At 48.1% G+C, this 18,063-nt stretch overlaps 1 long non-coding RNA gene across 1 annotated transcript; it reads right to left on the bottom strand.

The window, feature by feature from the left end:
- Positions 1-445: 445 nt before the first annotated feature.
- LOC122402020 lies at positions 446-17,107 on the bottom strand. Its single transcript, XR_006259489.1, has 3 exons — positions 16,975-17,107; positions 5,564-5,574; positions 446-456 (listed from the first exon to the last, which is right to left on the bottom strand). It is a non-coding gene; the product is annotated as an uncharacterized LOC122402020 (long non-coding RNA).
- Between the last annotated feature and the right edge of the window lie 956 nt (positions 17,108-18,063).

Raw genomic sequence — 18,063 nt, 5'->3', positions numbered from 1 at the left:
CTTACGACTATAGATCAGCAGTCTATGGAGCCGGTTAGAGTTTCAATCGTCGCAGGGCCAGTGTCGCGAATTTCCCAGGTAGCAATGGCGGCCGTGGACGATGGCCGAAAGCGGAAGCGCGTCGTTGTCCATGGTTAAAGACGACCTCGTCCCGCGAACGCGCGGCAACCACGAGGATGCTTCCACGACTGAGGGAACCCGAGGTCGAATCAGTACGCGGACTTACCGTAGAAATTCCGTAGTTCATTAATCAAGCAACGCCCGGAGTCGGAATGCCTTCGTATTTCGAGAGTTGCAGTCCATTTATCACGGCGGAAACGTATTTGTAGGCAGTGGCTGTGCCCGCTTCGCTAACAAGTGGATACGCTGTCCCCGTGGATGATGTAGCACCGGCTAGGCACGGGGCCCCCTACGGCGTCTGACACCTCGAACCTTACAACCTTCGAACCAAACTCTCTCTCAACCCCGGCGTACCCCGCGTTTAACGAATTTTCTGTGGAAAAGCTCGCGGGTATAAAAACCCACGGATGATCGAGGGAGAGAGAGAGAGAGAGTGAGACGGAGAGAAGAAGGATGAAACTGGTAGAGTTTATAATCGCTCGTGGATGTTCTGGGTGTCTGTGATCGTCTACCGCGACTCCTTTGGCGGCCGGTTTCGAAGTCGTCGCCGTTTCCGGTTTCGGTATTCGCGTGATTTACAGGGAAAAAATCCACGTCGGACGGCCGGCATTCAATCTTCGAACCGCGAGCCGAGACCAGCCGCGCTTTCAGCGAATTTTCCGGTCAAAATGGCGGGGAATTCAGCGGCTTAGCGGCGCGCGAATCTCGTCGCGACGAGAGGGTGTAATTTATCGAAGCTCGCGAGCCTGGATCAGCGACGCGTTACGTAAACTACAAGTTGTAGGGTGGTTTTTTTTTCGCGTCCGAAGAGGGTGTAAATGAAATATTAAAATGTCGCCAACGGAGGAAGGAAGAAGCGTCTTCAGCGCTGGCACGATAGACGGGACGTTTATCGATGATCCAGCGATAATTAACCGCTCGAGCGACTTGCGTGGATCGTTATTAGCATCGTTTTTCTCTGTTTGGTTGATTACAAGGGCAGCGGCGAGACTGTTTACCCTGACGTAACCTAATTGGTCCGTCGTGCATCAGGATGAATTATGTAACTCGTAATTGTGTCTGTATCGTGACTAGCGATTGTTAGTGCAAAGTATCCTAGCGCCAAGTCGTGTTCGTGTTCGTGTTCGTGTTCGCGTTCGCGTTCGACTGTATATTGTTGCACGATGGATGATCAAATTGATACGATCGGATGAAAATATTACACGTTTTATGCTCGTGATATATTCCTTTTCCAGAGCAGAGCTATTAGCAAATGTCTTCCATCTTCAGACATAGGAAACTGAATTCCGTCCTGGGAGTAGGAGTTGCCCACTTTCATCGCGTGTCTCATCCCACCGAAAACCTTGACATTTCGCGTAAATGGATCCAACGACTCCCGAACGAGGTATCTTCCGATCGTACATGTGTACCGACCAATCAGCTTCGACGATATTAAGTTGTTATAGAGCACGGAGTTCATCGCTAAGAGCAGCATCCATCAGCTATGCTCTATCCCTACCACCGCTTGGACTACTAACTCTTCGTCTACCTACATATCTTATTTACATATTTCTATGTCATCATTTGCATATTCTGCGTATCTACTATCTAAACTCCGAGCCTCCTAGAAGTGGCACATACTTGATTAAATATACGATCCTTTTGTATCAACACAAAGGAAACGCTACGTAATCTAGTTTACATTTTAGTTTCTCAATATTTTCTATTTTTCAGAATACACGGAGGAGAATTCAGGCTAGAAGAGCGACGAGGAGGATCGTACGAAAATCAACGACAGAGCGTTGCGTAAAAAGGGACAGTAAAAAAGGATTGCAGACGATGGTGAAATATAGTAACGACGCACTATGGCGATAAAAGAGTATTAATCACAATATTTCACGAGATTCCGCAACGAATGACAGAACGTGTGCAACCGCACGTTAAATCACGAACGCCGACAAGTGGATTAACCTGGGCGAAAGGCTCGTCGACCCTGCGTCAGTTTGTCGCGTAAATCGACGGCTTTCCTTTGCAAATGCCATAAGGGACCTTTATGCGGTTCAAAAAAACGTTGCATTCCACGTACCGTTCTCCTTCATGATGAACGAGGTGCTGCAACGATTATAAAAATGTCCTCGCGGGCGTTGCTTCGATCAAAATCACAGACATTGAACAGAAATTTCAAGCTTCTGTCATTAATTTTCTGTTGTTCTTTAGTTGGTCGATACTTGTAAAAAAATCGTACGTTTAAAAGATCATTGAATCGGACGAATGTTCGCCAAGAAGTCGCATCCGCTCGGCGAGTCGCATGCTCGGGGCATTACGCTTAAGGACGATGTTGCAAACGTTCATTATAAGGATGGAACTCTGCATGGGGTCCCCGCGGAGTCGACACCCATCCCTGGGATGCTGTATTTAATTTCCCTTTAAGCCGGCCCTACGAAACTAATGAGACACGCGCTACGGTTACCGGAAGTGGACATCGCGAATTTATTAATCGGGCCTCTCCTTTCTTTTCGCTCGGGCCTCCTTCGTCCTGTCGTTGTCGTCGAAGGGAAAAACTTCCTCCCAGGTACTTTCACGAAATCAAACATACTCGTTGTTGAATCACAGAAAATAGAATCGGAACTATTTCTTAAATACTGTCATCCTTTACTCCGAATAAGAGCGTTGCGTTAATGTTTGTCCTGGTAATTAGGGGAAGGGGGCTGGTATTTACTTAATTTTAACTCCGGTGTATGCCCAATTCAACGTCATATTCGGGGAATTTTAACGATCGTTCCGATAGTCCGCGAAAGGGGCCAACGTAAATACTTTTCTTTCTCGTATTAACTTCATTTCAATATCGCGTCCGATTCGACGTCCCCCTCGGCGAACTTTAACGATCTCTCGATTCAATATCGCGGTTCGAAGAAAGAGACCTGTCCGTTACGCGTACTTAGCTCGGATTTAAACGACGACTAATTAATTTAAATTGCGCTCTTGGAATTTCGACGATCCTGGGAGTCGAGCCAAACGCAGTCCGCGGAGATGAGGGACACAGCGAAATTGCTCGGGGCATATTCGAGTGGTATGTTTGCTACTATTAGATCGGCAGTCTTAATCCTTCCTTTCCACGATACGTGATATTCGTACACTTCGACTTGGTCTACTTGCAACGATATCGAAAGATATTAACGATATTAACACTAGATGGAAGGACATCGATTGCACGTGTTTTTATTTAAAATTATTAAGTTACGTTAACATGCAATTATTCTTTTGATCTGGGCACATAGTCGTATCGTTATGGTACTTAAATTCAACATAAATTGTTAACAAATAATATTTACGAGTACTAAAATCTAGCGTTAAACCGAGAAAATGAAACCGATAACCCGTTATCTGAAGTTCTAATGAATTACGCGGTAATTATTTCGCTGTGCCTCTGAAGTTCAACATTTCACGCATACCGATGTCTTTCTGGCCTCCTGAACCTTTCACTCCCATCGAACCGGAATAATAAACCTAATGGACGGACGATGAAGATATAATAAATGACACGGAATCTATTTCGATTAGTTCACGCCCCTGACTCCGCTCGATCGAAAAAACAGCTGTATTTTAAACGCGACAGTTTAACGATGTCCTGCGCCACTTAAACCATATCACCCGTGTACTCGAATTACGCGATCACGGCCATAATTATGTTTTTACACGCAATTCTATGTATTCGCGTACGAGATACAGTCTTTCCTCCATGGAAGTATACGTCTGTTTAAATATTAGTTCACAGAAGAGTAATTCTTCTCGACCACATTCCCCTCAACCTGGAAGTAATCTTTTCACCTGGAGAGCTTCAGAATTAATTAGCCGCGTAACTCGAGGACTCGCTTTAACGATATCGAACGACTTTCTAATCTCAACGACTCCCGGGCTCTTATTGAACCAGAAGAATAAAATTGATGGCCCGTTACCCGTTATTCTAACAAATTACGTTGGCAATCGCTCCACTGGGCCTCCAAAGTTCAACTCTTGCCGCGTACCAACGACTTCCTGGAATAATAAAGGTAACGTACGGTCGATGAAGATTTAATAAACGGCGCGAGATCCGTCTCGATCGGTTTCGCGATCGAAAAGAAACGGGAAACTGTATCTCGAGCGCGAAAATTCCACGGTGTCCCACGACCCTGGGACCCCATCGCCGCCCATGCAAACACTCCGAGGCGTTCGCGGCTCGTTTAACTTACGAGTTCGTTGTATCTTCATCGTCCGCTGTGCCTCGATCCACGGAACGATCCCGCAGGAACCAGTTCGCCGTCGGTGATCGGCAGGATCGTAAAACGAGCGTACGGTTCACGCCCGGTTACGTCTGTCCCTGTCTCGACACGATTCCCATGCCTATGGGGCCATTATCCGCGCGAAATACCCGGCTAAATTAGATTGATATTGAGCTAAACTCGGACGCGATACGACGACGACGACCCCGGGCATCATCGGACCACGACTCGCTCCGGGATGATGATTGGCACTGTTGGATCCGCACCTGCTGTTTCATCGGAATTCCCGCGAGATGAGATTCCATAATTTTCTCACGATACACGCGCGGAACCAGTCGCGTTTCCATCGACGCGACGCCGCGTGTGTTCACCTCCGAGCGATCGACCACGGTCTCCTGGCGGAACGTCAAAAACGTAATCATAAAGGTTAACTGGAAGATTAATAGCGGTCGGATCGACCGTACGCCAAAGCGGATTTTTGAATTGAGACGTGTAACGGCTGCGTGACGAGTGGCTCCGTTTTCGTTCGCCGGCCGCGGACGCTCGTTCGCGGCGACAGAATTTTATACCCCTCCCCGCCCCCGCCTGATCATCGTTACCCTGTCTCTGGAACGTCAGTCACGCTCCGACGGGGCCAGCATCCTACGCGTCAGATCGAAACATGGGAATATTCACCGTCAAATGTGCCGCGCGGACGCTTCGAGCAGGCAGGTGGCGCTAGCGGACGCAACTCCGCTCGATCGTACGATATAGATCGAAACGATTGTACGTAGCGTTCAACCATGGCAGAATCTCGATGTATACATAGACAAACTTAGAGAAACGTACAAACAAACTAAATCATACAATTTCAATAATATGAAATTTTCCTTGACCTCGAATTTCAATAATCTGAATATAAAATACGACAAGGCCACGTTAAACTACAGCCTCCCATTCTGTGCCCCGGGAATACCACTTGTCACGCAGGGTCCCCAACGATTTTCGTCGCTATAGTGTTTCCCAGTGCATAACGAGCACATAAATACAATTATTCGGACAAGGATTCCTCAAATGATTAACTATCGGTGCGTCCGGCGTACGTTTTTCCCACAGATATCGTATCAGATCCGACAGAGGGTACGATCTATCCGGGGGACCGAACGATCGAAGCCACCGGGTCCGTATCGCCTTTAATTCTGATTTAGCCCCGGGCGGATTTCCACTCGGACGACCTCTCTAGGGGGTCGACCGCCCCCACCGAGGTATACCGTTCTCTCCCCTGTCGCTCTCTGTGGTCACGAATTTACAGGTAACCCCTTATCCGGCGCTGATCTCTTCGGGAACGCAGGCTCATTTAAAACAATAAACCGGGACAATTTCATAAATTTCGCCGCGGAAATCTCGCCGGATCTCGGCAGAGTAATTTTAATCAGGAGTGCCGGGTCGCGCCGCGGGACGTCCGACCAGGGAGCGTAGAAACCCACCGGGGCCCGCGTCGACTGCACCAGGGACACCCCCCCCCCCCCCCCCTCGGTTGGTCCCTTTCTCCGTTTACCGCGGTCGAAATTCGGGGCCCCACGCTACTAATTTACCGCTACCTGGGACACATGCGCGCTCACGGGCGTTGTTTTCTAAGTTGAGTTACGGCGGCGATGGACCGGGAGCGGCAGCCACGCCGGGTCCCCCTCCACAGGAAAGGGTATAAATAATTCCCGGTCCCAGGACCCGGGGAACGGACTGCCGGGCACAGGGGGCGGACGGGTGGTCCATATTCGTTTCTTCTGTTCCCACTACCGTACACTGTCCCCCCGATCTTTCGAATCCTCGGTGCAAACCTATTACCCCATCGATGCTCGATGGAATTGCAACCCCTTTGGAACCAATTATCTGGTTCTATTATTCTTTACCTGAAAGTCGTAGACAATTTCTAACTTTTGTACACGAGTGTTCTCCGTACTGTACAGACCTTGAGGGCATCCAGCCATTTTGCATTTAATCTCTTCCCAATTAGGTCGCTCTGTCTTGCGATCAAGATTATATTGACTAGAATCTGTTTTATCGATCTTTTAGAAGAATTTCACAGAACACGTCAGATTTCAACTCCCTAAATCGTATCTTCATCGCGGTTAATAATTTTTGCAGATTTATTTGATTTGCACATTTTAGACATAACCCTATTATGCATTTAGCCTTAAGATTCTACTTGTACTAGGGGCTCACGTTCATTAATTAACAATGTAAGCAAGATATCAGGAGCTAAGAGGTGGAAAGGAGAGGTGAACGTTTCGTCCTGAGCCTGCTAATGGACCTTGCGAGTACTTGCGAGAGAGCGGTCTCCCTGGTGGCGAGTAAGGTGTCGCCACGATAAAAAAAAAAACTAAACACTGTACCAACGCGAACAGTAACCGCAAATATTCGCGTACCGGGAGTCGAGAGATCCGATCGAGTTCTCGTTGGTAGCCCGATTTCGATCGAACCAACGCAGGAAAATCGGTCACGCCCACGGTCGGGTGGCAAGAATTCGGTGACCCCGGACCAGCCTAAGGCCCGGAATCGTAACCGATAAACGATCAGAAAATAGACCAGATCGCGTCGCGACGCTCGGCGTTCGTAAAACTTTCACCGAGGATTTCCCACGCGGTGACGTCATCGGCGTCACTCCCGCGCCGCGCAGGCTGTAACGGCCGCCTGTCGATTACTCAATGACTTATAGTTACCGTGTTTAAATACGGAGACGTTCACCGCGCGGCATTAATAGCTATGATTTCTCGGCGTCGTGATGCGTAGGCAAAAGTTCGCGTGAAATGTGACCGGTCCCGGGGAGGTTTTGAAATCGGGACGCGGTCGAGTGGCAGTTTGCCGCCTCGGGCGACGAATTTTTCAGATCGCGATCTATCGAACGTGGACGCGAGGAGAGGGGGGTGAAATATAAATAAAAAAAAGAAAAAGAACCCGAGCCTCGAGCGTCGTCGACGTAGCCCGGCGATCCTCGTGGTGGACGTTGATATACGCGGTACGCGTTTCCAGAATACTGTCGTCGAATATAAATTTCGATATTAGTAATACGCAAGAAGCGTTCCGAGCGCGTGTTCCTCTCCCTCCCCCCTCCGTGTCTCTCTCTTCTTCCCGGCTGCCGTGACCGCAGCAATTTTCGGGATTTACGATCGACCGTACGAATTAACATTCGGTTCCGATCGAATAGTACACGTCTGGTGAACTACGGTTCGCTCGAACACGACACCTGCGGCAAAGTGGCCGCGATAAGAAAAGGCGAGCTGCCCCAAAGGGTTACCACGCCATTGTTTGCGGAAATATTTAAATCGATTCTCGAATGTTTCTAAAATCGTGTTATTTGGAAGACGCTTTTACGCCGAGGTGGCGTTAAAATTGTATAAATGTATTGCTGCGACTGTCAGAATCAACGTTTATGCTTATCAACGCTGCAAGAACGGAGATGCCCAACGTGTGCATAGCGGAGAGCAGCTCTTGACACACTTGGACGTACAAAATCAACAGACCTAACGCACAAATGTTGTTGTGACTCTGCAGAGTCGATGTATGTTAGTGGAATAACTCAAGTTGAAAGATTCCTCGTAGTTTCAAAGTCTGTCTGCAGTCGATTTCTCTCGATCGAACAATTTTACCAGTGGGCATCCAAAACTCTCAGTTTCCGTCCAGAAAATGAGATTCCATACGAGTTAGAGCTTCTATTATTTGTAATCGCGACGTTTAGAAATTCACAGTCCCCCCCTCCGGGGCAACGAGACGTTATTTATGGAGCACCTGTTGCAGGGTCAGCGTCGTGTAGCTCGAAATTATCATAAGTCGACCGATCTCGACCTCGGCTCTGCCTTCGTAGACATCCTCCGCGCGAATTATATTTAGTCCTCGGTTCCTCGTAAAAAGATTCCTCTCGCGTGGAATCCGATCGCATCTCATTCAAACGGTGCCAAGATTCGGCACACAGGGATAGTTTAAATATTCATCAGCCACGATCGGGAATAAAAAGGAAAAGAAATAAAAAGGAGCGAAACGAGGCGTGTGCAGATCATCGGGGGCGAGAAGGAACACCACTTTACGATGGCAGGTATTAATTTACCGAATAAAGATAACACGTAGCCACGGGTCTATGGTAATGAGACAATTATAAATTCCGTGAAAGCGTCGCGCGGGTAAATCATCGTCCGCTCGATTCCGTTACCGGGTCCGTCGCGAAACAGTTCGAAAGGGAAACAACCGAGGCGGAGAAAAATCACCAAAATTGACAGCAATTTGCGACGCTCGTAATCTTTGGTCCTCTTCATTCACACCGAGCGCGCGCAGGACCAGCCCGGACACCATCATCATCGCCCGGATGAGGTCGAGAGACCATCCCGCGCGCCGGCTACGTGATCGGTGTGGTGTTACAGCAATTTCTACGATACCGCGCACGTCGCCGTACGTGAGCAACGCGTTGTCGTGAGCGCGCCCGACCCAACAATAAGGAATCCTTAAGGGGTTACACCACCGTAGAGGCCGAAAAATCGAGCCAATGTTTGTAATTTTCTCGTGGTAACCCCATACCCCTTAATTAAATTGTTAGTTAACACGTCAGTAATGCGCAGTTCTGACAGCTTGACTGTTCCATCGAACGCAACCTGCGCAGCTGTCGGCAACAATAAATCCTTAACACGTTGACCGCCACACCTCTTACCCCCCAACCAGGAATGTCTTCGATATTGGTTGTGTCATAGCGTAACGTTGTTCAACGTTTCGCGAATATTAGAGATTCGAACGATTTTATTGTGAATATTGGTCCCCTTTTTCGCGAGGAGCACGAGTGATACGACGTTGGTTGCACTGGGGTCCCAAGAACGCCACGTAGCCGGTGCACACACGGCGTGTAGGATGAAGTCTTCCCCACGAAGCGGCCATTATCGTTATGATCGCGGCCAGGTAGATGCCACCCCGTGATTACTGTATCGGCCGGCGATCGACGGCGACAGGACTCGCCATTATGCGATCGACACCTTCCGAGACACGTTCGCGCCGTAAATCATCGGCTAAACGGAAAAGCCCGTTGGCTGTATTTACGGACGAACGCCGGGAATGTTACACCATAGCGCGCGTGCACGCGCCTACACGCGCATTGATTTCACGCTCGGGACCGCGGTGGGTGTTGGCAAACACAAGGCCCAGCCGAGAACCCGGAGAAAAAAGAAATAGCGGCGGCGCGTTGCTGACCGCTGACGGCAACGGGGCCCTACGCGGGGAATTCAAATTGAATAACCCTCGTTGGGGGCCACCAAGCATTGTTTAATCAATTGATCCGTCGCTGGGCACCGTGACCAAGGAAATTGCAAGATCGTTGATCTGTGAAAAGACGTTTTCCATGATTTGGAGCATCTCGGAATCTTAAGGGAGTGGAACAAAAGAGAGATACGAGTATCATGAAGATCCAGACTCTATATTCTTGGTAATCCCTCGTTAATGTTCGCTGGAGGAACCTCTTATCGAGGAAGGTACTACGTTCAAAGTTTGTTCATTCTACAGATTCTGAGATCGATCAGAAATTGAAGTGCACGTGTAGTTTCTTGTATGGATAGCTTAACTTTAAAATAGCGAATTTGTTAATACTACTATTCATTCACCAGCAATCAATAGGTCCTTGAGTATTTATTTCTTTTCACCGAGGGAAAGTAGCGACCATTAACGAGGGCCTACCGTAAGTCGAAGCCCGAAAAATGTTTGTACAGTGGACTAACGACCATATCGAAACCATTATCATTTAGCATCCCACGGATACACGTCTTCTTTATGTAACAGACTATTAGCATCCGATGACACGATTCTCTCGATCCGATCGATGGAACAGGTTCTGTCGATAGCACCGAAATTTTTCCTGCGCAATACTCCGTTCGTGACCGAGCATGGCGACCTTAAACCGGGCGGACCGAGCTGGTTTTAGCTCGAGTGCCAAATTGCACTTTACCACCGCGATTTACGATTATTCTAGGTCCGCCCAAAATGTTTGAGAACCGATCGGGGGAAACAAGGTCGGCGGTGGATGGTGTGAAATCGGGGCTAGATCGGGCCCGGAGTCAAGGATACAGATGTCTCGTTCATTATGACGCGAAACGAGCGAAAGAAAAGCAAGAGGTGGATAGGAACCTGTCGTGACGGGAAAGGCATGAAATTCCCGCCATTCATGGTGTCAGCTATTAACGGACGTACGGCGTCTACATCCTTTACAAGTCAGCTGCTTTGTAGCCCAGGCGCGCTCTATGGGCCCCGGCGCTCTTTAACCGCATAATCATTCGCCGGGGCTTGGGAACCGACGCGTTATAATAACGTTAACACTTCGAATTACACGTTAAGGGCCGGCTGATTCTCGCCTTGGCCCGCGGCATGAAAGATGTACGACTTTCCATTGGCAACACGTCCGCCGAACGATTTGCGTCAATGCAACCGCGGGACGCGTAATCAGCGGCCCCGGCGATCGTTATTAAATTCAGCCGGGCTTTTGTTAATATTTTTATTGTCTTGCGAGCGGCTCGCTCGCCCGCTAGAGGCCCGCCGGGGCTTATTTATAGGCGCGCGTTGCAAGCGGCGTGAAACGAGCAGCCGCGCTTTCTTCTCCCATCGACGCTTTTCAATGCCACGGCTTCCCTAGAATTTATTAATTACCATGTGTCACGACACAGTCAGCTAGAACGATAGACGAGACGGAGGTGGCGAACAGCTACACCCCGGACAGCCCAACGGAATCCACCTGGTTCCCTCTCCGATCCAGCGACCACCGTCTTTGGGAAATTTCACTATCGTTTATCGACGATCCACTGCCTTGGTTTTTGGTGAAATTTGTTTATTTCGATTCCAAGTGTACCCACGTCGGCTATTCTGGACGAAAACCTAAACCAGTCCTTGCAAAAATACCGTAGATGAATGGTGGCTAGATCGCGACGACGGGTCGAGGATTCTGGGATTTCGGGGCCCGATTGTGAAACCCACGAATGGGGACAATCGAGACAGCCAGGTTGATCGAGAGCTGCCGGTGATCTCGGACGGTTCGCCGGCGGTACCAGTTGAAAACTGGGCGGATCGTAAAAAACTAAGCAAACGCGCGTAAACTTCTGAATTTATGGAGATGCCCGTGAGCACCGCAAACGAGGAATTAGAAATCGACCTCCATCTCACGACTCCGACGGAGGTCGTTATGATAATTCGGTGAAACTGGAATTGGAGTATATCCATGTCGTGCTCACGTACACTCAGACACACCTCCATGTGCGTGCGTCCACAGGATACCTCATGGTGAAATAAAATCAGGAAGACGGACCTTCGCCACCAGCTCCTCGGGATCCAATTTCTCGCCATGCGCTTCGAAATTTTGCTCCTTCTACCTTGCAACAATATTAACTCTCGCTACTGTGCAACATTATCTGTACACATTTTATTAAATTCAATATGGTTGCTACGATAAACCAATATCAACGTTGAGACACGGAGGGATTAAATTACGCAGTTGTATCTGCCATTGTTGGGAATTAAATTCGTCGCTAAGGTTTTGTTCTCGGTGGAGATTAGGGACTTTTTGGAGCAGCCTGTACCCACGAAGGAGGAGACGCCGCGCGACATAGATACTCTAGTTTACGCGCGTAGACGAGCCGTCTGATTTGTGTCCGTTCGTTTCTGGTCCACGTTAAAAGCCACGGGGCGCAGCCAGCTTACCAGGGGGAAAGAACGAAAGAGAACGATACCGGTGAAATTTATGCTTCTGCCGGCTCGGGGGCGAGGACGAACACCCTTCGCGAGGGACGAAAAGAGAGGACGACATCGAGGACGCGAGTCTCGTAATTTCTGATGCGAGGAACGCCCACGGCGACGATCTTGATGCCGGAGCAATTTCTTGTCGATTAAACGGAACTCCGACGATTTCTGTGCATACGTGAGGTTGCCCCGTTTCGACCATTTCTCCAGAACGAAACTGAAACTCTGCAACTCGGAGAAACGGCAAGGTATTATTTCTTTTACATTATTAAAGACCAGAGCAATAATCAGACATTATTTTTGGACGATGCTTTCCTAATTTTATTTAAAACTTGGAGGTCTTATCTTATATTTCTATAATACCCAGTATTGATCAAAACCCCGTCGAAGTAAAGAAACATAGTTGAATTTTAGTAGTCGATTAACGATATTGGACCGAATGTGGCGGAGGAAGTGCTCGATCTTGGAGTCACTTAAACCTCGACTCCCTCCTTTCCAGCGTGTAAAGAACATTGCCTCTAAAGCCCTAGGCTTTATTATCCGACACTCCGCTGACTTTAAACGCCCTCGGATCTTGGAAACTCTATATGCCTCATTAGTTCTCCTTCATCTTAAATATGCATCTCAGATTTCGAGCCCTCTGCAACTGTGTCATACTAAACTGGTTTCAGAGTGTTCAACAGAAATTCCCGAGGTATGTCTCCTAGGAGATCGCTAGACCGATGGATTTAACGTGTCACGAAACTCTGAAATCTCTATAAACGCTTGGTCTCGCAACAAACTTTCATCCTTAATTCGTAAATTAATATGATTAAATGTCGCGACGATGGACCTCTTTAGATTTTCCAGATCTACCAAAACCTAGACGATTTAGTGGAAGCTGGGCTCGTGATCCATCGTGCGATAAATGCTTCGAAAAGTCGACCGGTGAAATCCCCGAAATTAACGAAAACGGTGGTTAGATCGGGTCGACGATATTAATCGTTTTCTAGACGGGCGCCGAGGCGCGTCGTAAATTAAGCTGATCGAGATATCGCAAGATGGAAACGACTCTTCGAATCGTTAGATCTCCGACCGAGGAGAGGATTGAATACATTCACGCTCGGTTGGGTATGATTTTTATTAAACGCCGCCACGTGGGTGGATTGTTCTCATTGAAGTTCCATCTTCTCATTCGTCTCTGACTCGTTGCTACACTTATTTATACATACGGGATGCGCTGGCCAATTTAGTCTATTTTAAAGTTTCTAAAATTTTATTTTTAAATACGATAACTCAAATTTAAGAGAAAAGACTGAAACTATGCAATTTTACCAATTTCCTGTTTCCAATCAGAGAATAAAAATAGTTCGCTAAAATAAGAAAAGACACGCCATCGATCGTATAAATCTTGACAGGGGCATTACCAAATCGCTGTCGAAAAAATGTTTACCTTATAAACAACTCAGCAACTGTCGAATCGGTTGAAACGAGGAGTTAATTCGTCTTACTCGGTCGACAGGTCGAAACGATCCGTCATCGCGTTGCGTATAAAAAATATACATAAAGCGTACGGAATAAAAACTCGATGAAACAACTCGGTTCCGACTACCGGTTCGGCCTCGAACATCCTCTTCTCCATTAACGATGAAATTAAATCGCGAGTAGAGGCCGCCGTTCGTCGACGATCCTCGACGATCGTCGATCGCCACGAGCATCGAGACAATCATCGTTAAAACATCTGCAAAACGTTCCACAATCATCGGGGAATCTTCCGCCGTAGCGTTATCATTCAAATGTATATTAACGTCGCGGCGCAATAGAAAATTTATCGTCGCCGGGCGGCGCGGTGCAATCACGTTTATTTCTCGCTCTCAAGGTGTGCGGCATCCATTGCACGCGCGTAATTCCGTTTCGATGGGGCAGAGCGAGACGGGGAGCGATCGTACGCCGAGTTCTTTCAGCGAGCAATTTATGGAACCGCGCGAACGTCAGTGACATAACCGAGGATCATTTTTCTTCCGGGCTGACAGCGTCGCATCCCGGGTAAACTAATCTGCCGGCGCGATCGAGATGAATCGAATTTCTCGACTGCGCGGATGTAATTATCCTGCTACGGAGGCGAACACCAGAGGGAGGAAAAATGAAGAAGAAGAGGAAAAACAACAACGCACGATCGTTTGCGCGCGCGGTGACATTTTCCGCCGCGTCGATGGATCGCCGATAATTGCCCAACGAACGAGACTGCGAGATCCAACGACGGATAACTGATGCACCGCCGGCGATACAATCTGATTTATATTGAACACGACCCCGGTACACGCGCGGGAGCTTTTCATCAGCGTTAATTGATATTTTATTTAAATCGCCTGTCGATCGGGTCGCTGAACGTTGCGTCACCGGACCGCAGGTGAATATTTTTTACGACCTGTCGCCCTGGTGATCTATCGCGATCTGGCCCGGGGACGGGCACAACTCTGGATACAAGTTTCTTCGATGGAAAATTCTTTTATCTCAAGATGAGGGGCCCATTTTAACAAACGCTTTTAGTGTTTTGCAAGGGATAGAACGAGCCCAAAGATAGTAGTCTTTGGCGACTCGAAAATCGCGGGGACTTTGGACGAAGAGGACGATCGGGAAATCGTGATAAAGGATCGAGGAGGCACGGATCGACGAGGAGGTTCTAGGGCGGAGTGTACTTTCTCCGTTGGCCGGGCATAGGGCGTGAGAAGGTACCAGCGGTGACGTCACTGGAGACCAACGTGCCGCAAAATAATTGCAGCCTCGTGGCAAGTGCCGTGTCATTAGGCACCGCGATCATAGAAGTTTGTGTCGTTCGCGTACGAAATGGTCATTAAATCATTATGTTTATCCGTCAACCCCGCGTGCCGGCAGCCTCTTGACCTCCTCCCGGAGCCCTCTCGCCACCGTCTCTCTCACTCCTCCTTATTCCTACGTCGCGTCGAGCTTGACCCCGCGACGGAGGAAGGCACGAGCATCGACGGGTGTCATTGCTATCCGCAATTCTCGATCGCAGTTCCCCGCCTTCTATATTCCCCCCCCCCCCGTTCGCCCTCCTCCCTCGTTAGCGAGTCGCTCTTTAAGGCCCGCCATTGGTGGCTGTTGGAAATTACGAAAACGATCCCGGCCGCGGCTACGGCGACGAAAGCACGATCGCGGATGACGCGAGCTTCGGCATGCTGCTGGTCTTTTATGACAGTCAGGTGCCGTGTAACTTTCCTTAATACCCCGCGACCCTGAAACACCTGAACCGGTAATGGAATCTCCATATACGCGATTCTTTATTGCGTCGAAAATTACGGAGCTGGCCGGTTCTCCGATCTCGGTCGCCGCGGACGTCCCTGACATTCGAGTATCCCTCTTTTCTATTCGCTCGTCTAGAGGGTACCAAACAATTAACACCGTCAACATTCTACTGGGACTCCTGATTTCAATTCGATCCCCCATCAATCATAAAAAATAAAAAAAAACACCACTTCGTAAATACAAAGTGACACGGTGTAATAAAAACATTTGGTAAAAGCGAATGGGGGGAAAAAATTCATACGAAACAAGTTTCTTCTCATTTGTGGTAACTCGAACGGGAGTAACCGAGTGTAGAAAAAGAATGATCAACCCTCGGAGCGTCCGAGCAACGCGGGAAGAATCCCCGGGACGCGGGGTCCCCCGGCGTCGACCCCCGCGGAAATGATCGCAATGCAGCGGCCTCGGGGACTTGGACTTCTTTCTCACGGAATAATCACGCTCAATTCGATAACGAACGGCCTGGCTAATCCCCCGTTTATCGCTGCGTGCCCGTGGTCCGGCACGTTTCACGCTCGGCGATCTCGATAAGAGGCAACCAGCGCTGCCACGGCAGCGCCGCCTTCTAAATACCGGTAATGGCGCTTAATATATCGCCGGCAGATAACAATCGTCGGAGAAACGCGGCGATACGCGCCTCCGGACTTTTACCGGGCTTTATCTCTCGCAAGGGCCCCCTCGTATAAAGGATCGCGCGAGAAAACGAGCGAACGTAGCGCGCCTCGGGTTCGCAGCCTCCTTCTACCTTCACCCTCTCACCCCACTCTTTGCCCTTCCTCTCGCCACTGCCCCTTTGAGTCCCTACGTTCGTGGATCTCTTATCCTCTCCGGCTTCACCTCCGCGCCCTTCAAGACAGATCCGTCTCGCGTGCGAATCGCGAGATCCGTTTCAGATACCCTGACAAGCTCCGCAACCGCGTCGAAGTCGGCAATTAAACGTTTCGGGAGATTTTAATCCGCCCGTCAGCCTGTCCTCGCGACCCCAGCCTCTCCCATCGATTTGAATATTTGATATACAGAGTAGAACCTAGATTAAACGAAATTGCCAATTTTTTGGCTCCGTACGCACGCACCAACGTTCTTTATCGTCTATTCATATTTATATCTTTTTGTGAAAAACCGAATAAAATTTGGTACCAAATTCTGGTTAACTTCCGTTGTAAATAGGAGAGAATCTTCAGTTTCGACTGTCTTAAAACAGCCTGACAACGCGTATTAAAAATAGTTAAACTTTACACACGCGCAATTCCGGAACTATTAATGTTTTATTAATTATTGAGCGATTGTTAGAAGCGGCAAAGCCTCCCCTTTAAAATGGCTTTTGGTTTTTGTCGATCGGACTTTCCGTTTTCGAGATATCGTAATTTATGTAAAAGGTAATTTTTTTAATTCCGCTATCTCTGTCTCCGTCTGACGCGTCGGACCTCTTTGTCGCGCGTGCATCGTGCTGATCTACCCCGCGTACGTGACTGTCGTGACCTAGTTTCCCGTAGTATTTCCAAGAATTTACTACGCACTGTTTACTATCGTAGCGCGCGCGAGAGCAATGAACTCGCGCGAGCGCAACGAAACGTAAACAAACCCTATCTCCGAAACTAGCCACCGCATCGACGCGAAACTAAAATCGCTATATCTCCGGAACTAATTACGCTATCGACTCGTACAAACACTCATTTTAAATGGCATTTAATCCTCTATCCTATGAACGTAACAACTATTATAATTTAGGCTATCTTCTATGTTTATTTTGACATTTACTTTGACGCTATATACCCAAAGACGTTTCGTTACTCCCTATTGATCATACGACTGGTGTGCGATAAAACTGGATCATAAATTGTTTATTTAATTGAAAATTAATTTAAATTTGTATACAGGGTGTTTGCATAATTACTATTATTTTTTCTTAAGAAATTGTTTTCTCCAGAATTAACTACGGTATCGGCTCGAAAGAAAATTTGTTTTCAAGAGCGTTTTATCTTCTGTTCGATGAAAATTAATAATTTACTAATATTATTAAAGTACTAATGCACGTTTAGAGTAAAAATATTGAATATTTTTGTACAGAGAAAAGATATGCGACATAAAAGAGGCTATCTTACGAATAAACTTCAAAACACAACTTTCTATACATATAATGAAAAAATTAGAAGTACGTTGCCTTGTAAAAGAGAAAAAGACTGGCCATTTGACTGGTCATGGTAGGAATGGGTATACACGAAGTGCCGGTAGGTTTAATGATAAGAGAGCAAAGTAACCAATAAAAAATTGAAGAGGAAATATTGCTTCGCGTCTGCTTTATTGGCCGCGATCGAATATGGTTAATATAATGTGACGCGGCGCGATGAAATCGTTGCGTAATAATGTTTATTAATGACGCGGGGATACGTTAAGGTCCATAAGGGTTCGTATCGGTCATAGAGCGGGCACCAATACTTGGGCGTCGATTGATCGAATCAGGCCGGGAGCACGTGCACGCGTACACGTAAGCTCATCGGGGCCCTCGGTAAATACACGATGGGAGCGGTGTTCGATATATATTTGATAAGCTGCTACACGGCCGGTCGACCGCTGACAAATCGTCCGGAGATCGCCAAACCGATACCGCGGACCCGGACGACGTGCTGATACACCGATGCATGACGGTGAACCAAGTGAAGCCTCCCCGACG

This window comes from Colletes gigas, unplaced genomic scaffold (assembly GCF_013123115.1).
Source record: "Colletes gigas isolate AHSC1104 unplaced genomic scaffold, ASM1312311v1 Colletes_gigas_Sc00031, whole genome shotgun sequence".
NCBI lineage: Eukaryota > Metazoa > Arthropoda > Insecta > Hymenoptera > Colletidae > Colletes > Colletes gigas.
Note: the sequence above shows the minus strand (reverse complement) of the source record. Positions and strands in the feature narration are given on the sequence as shown.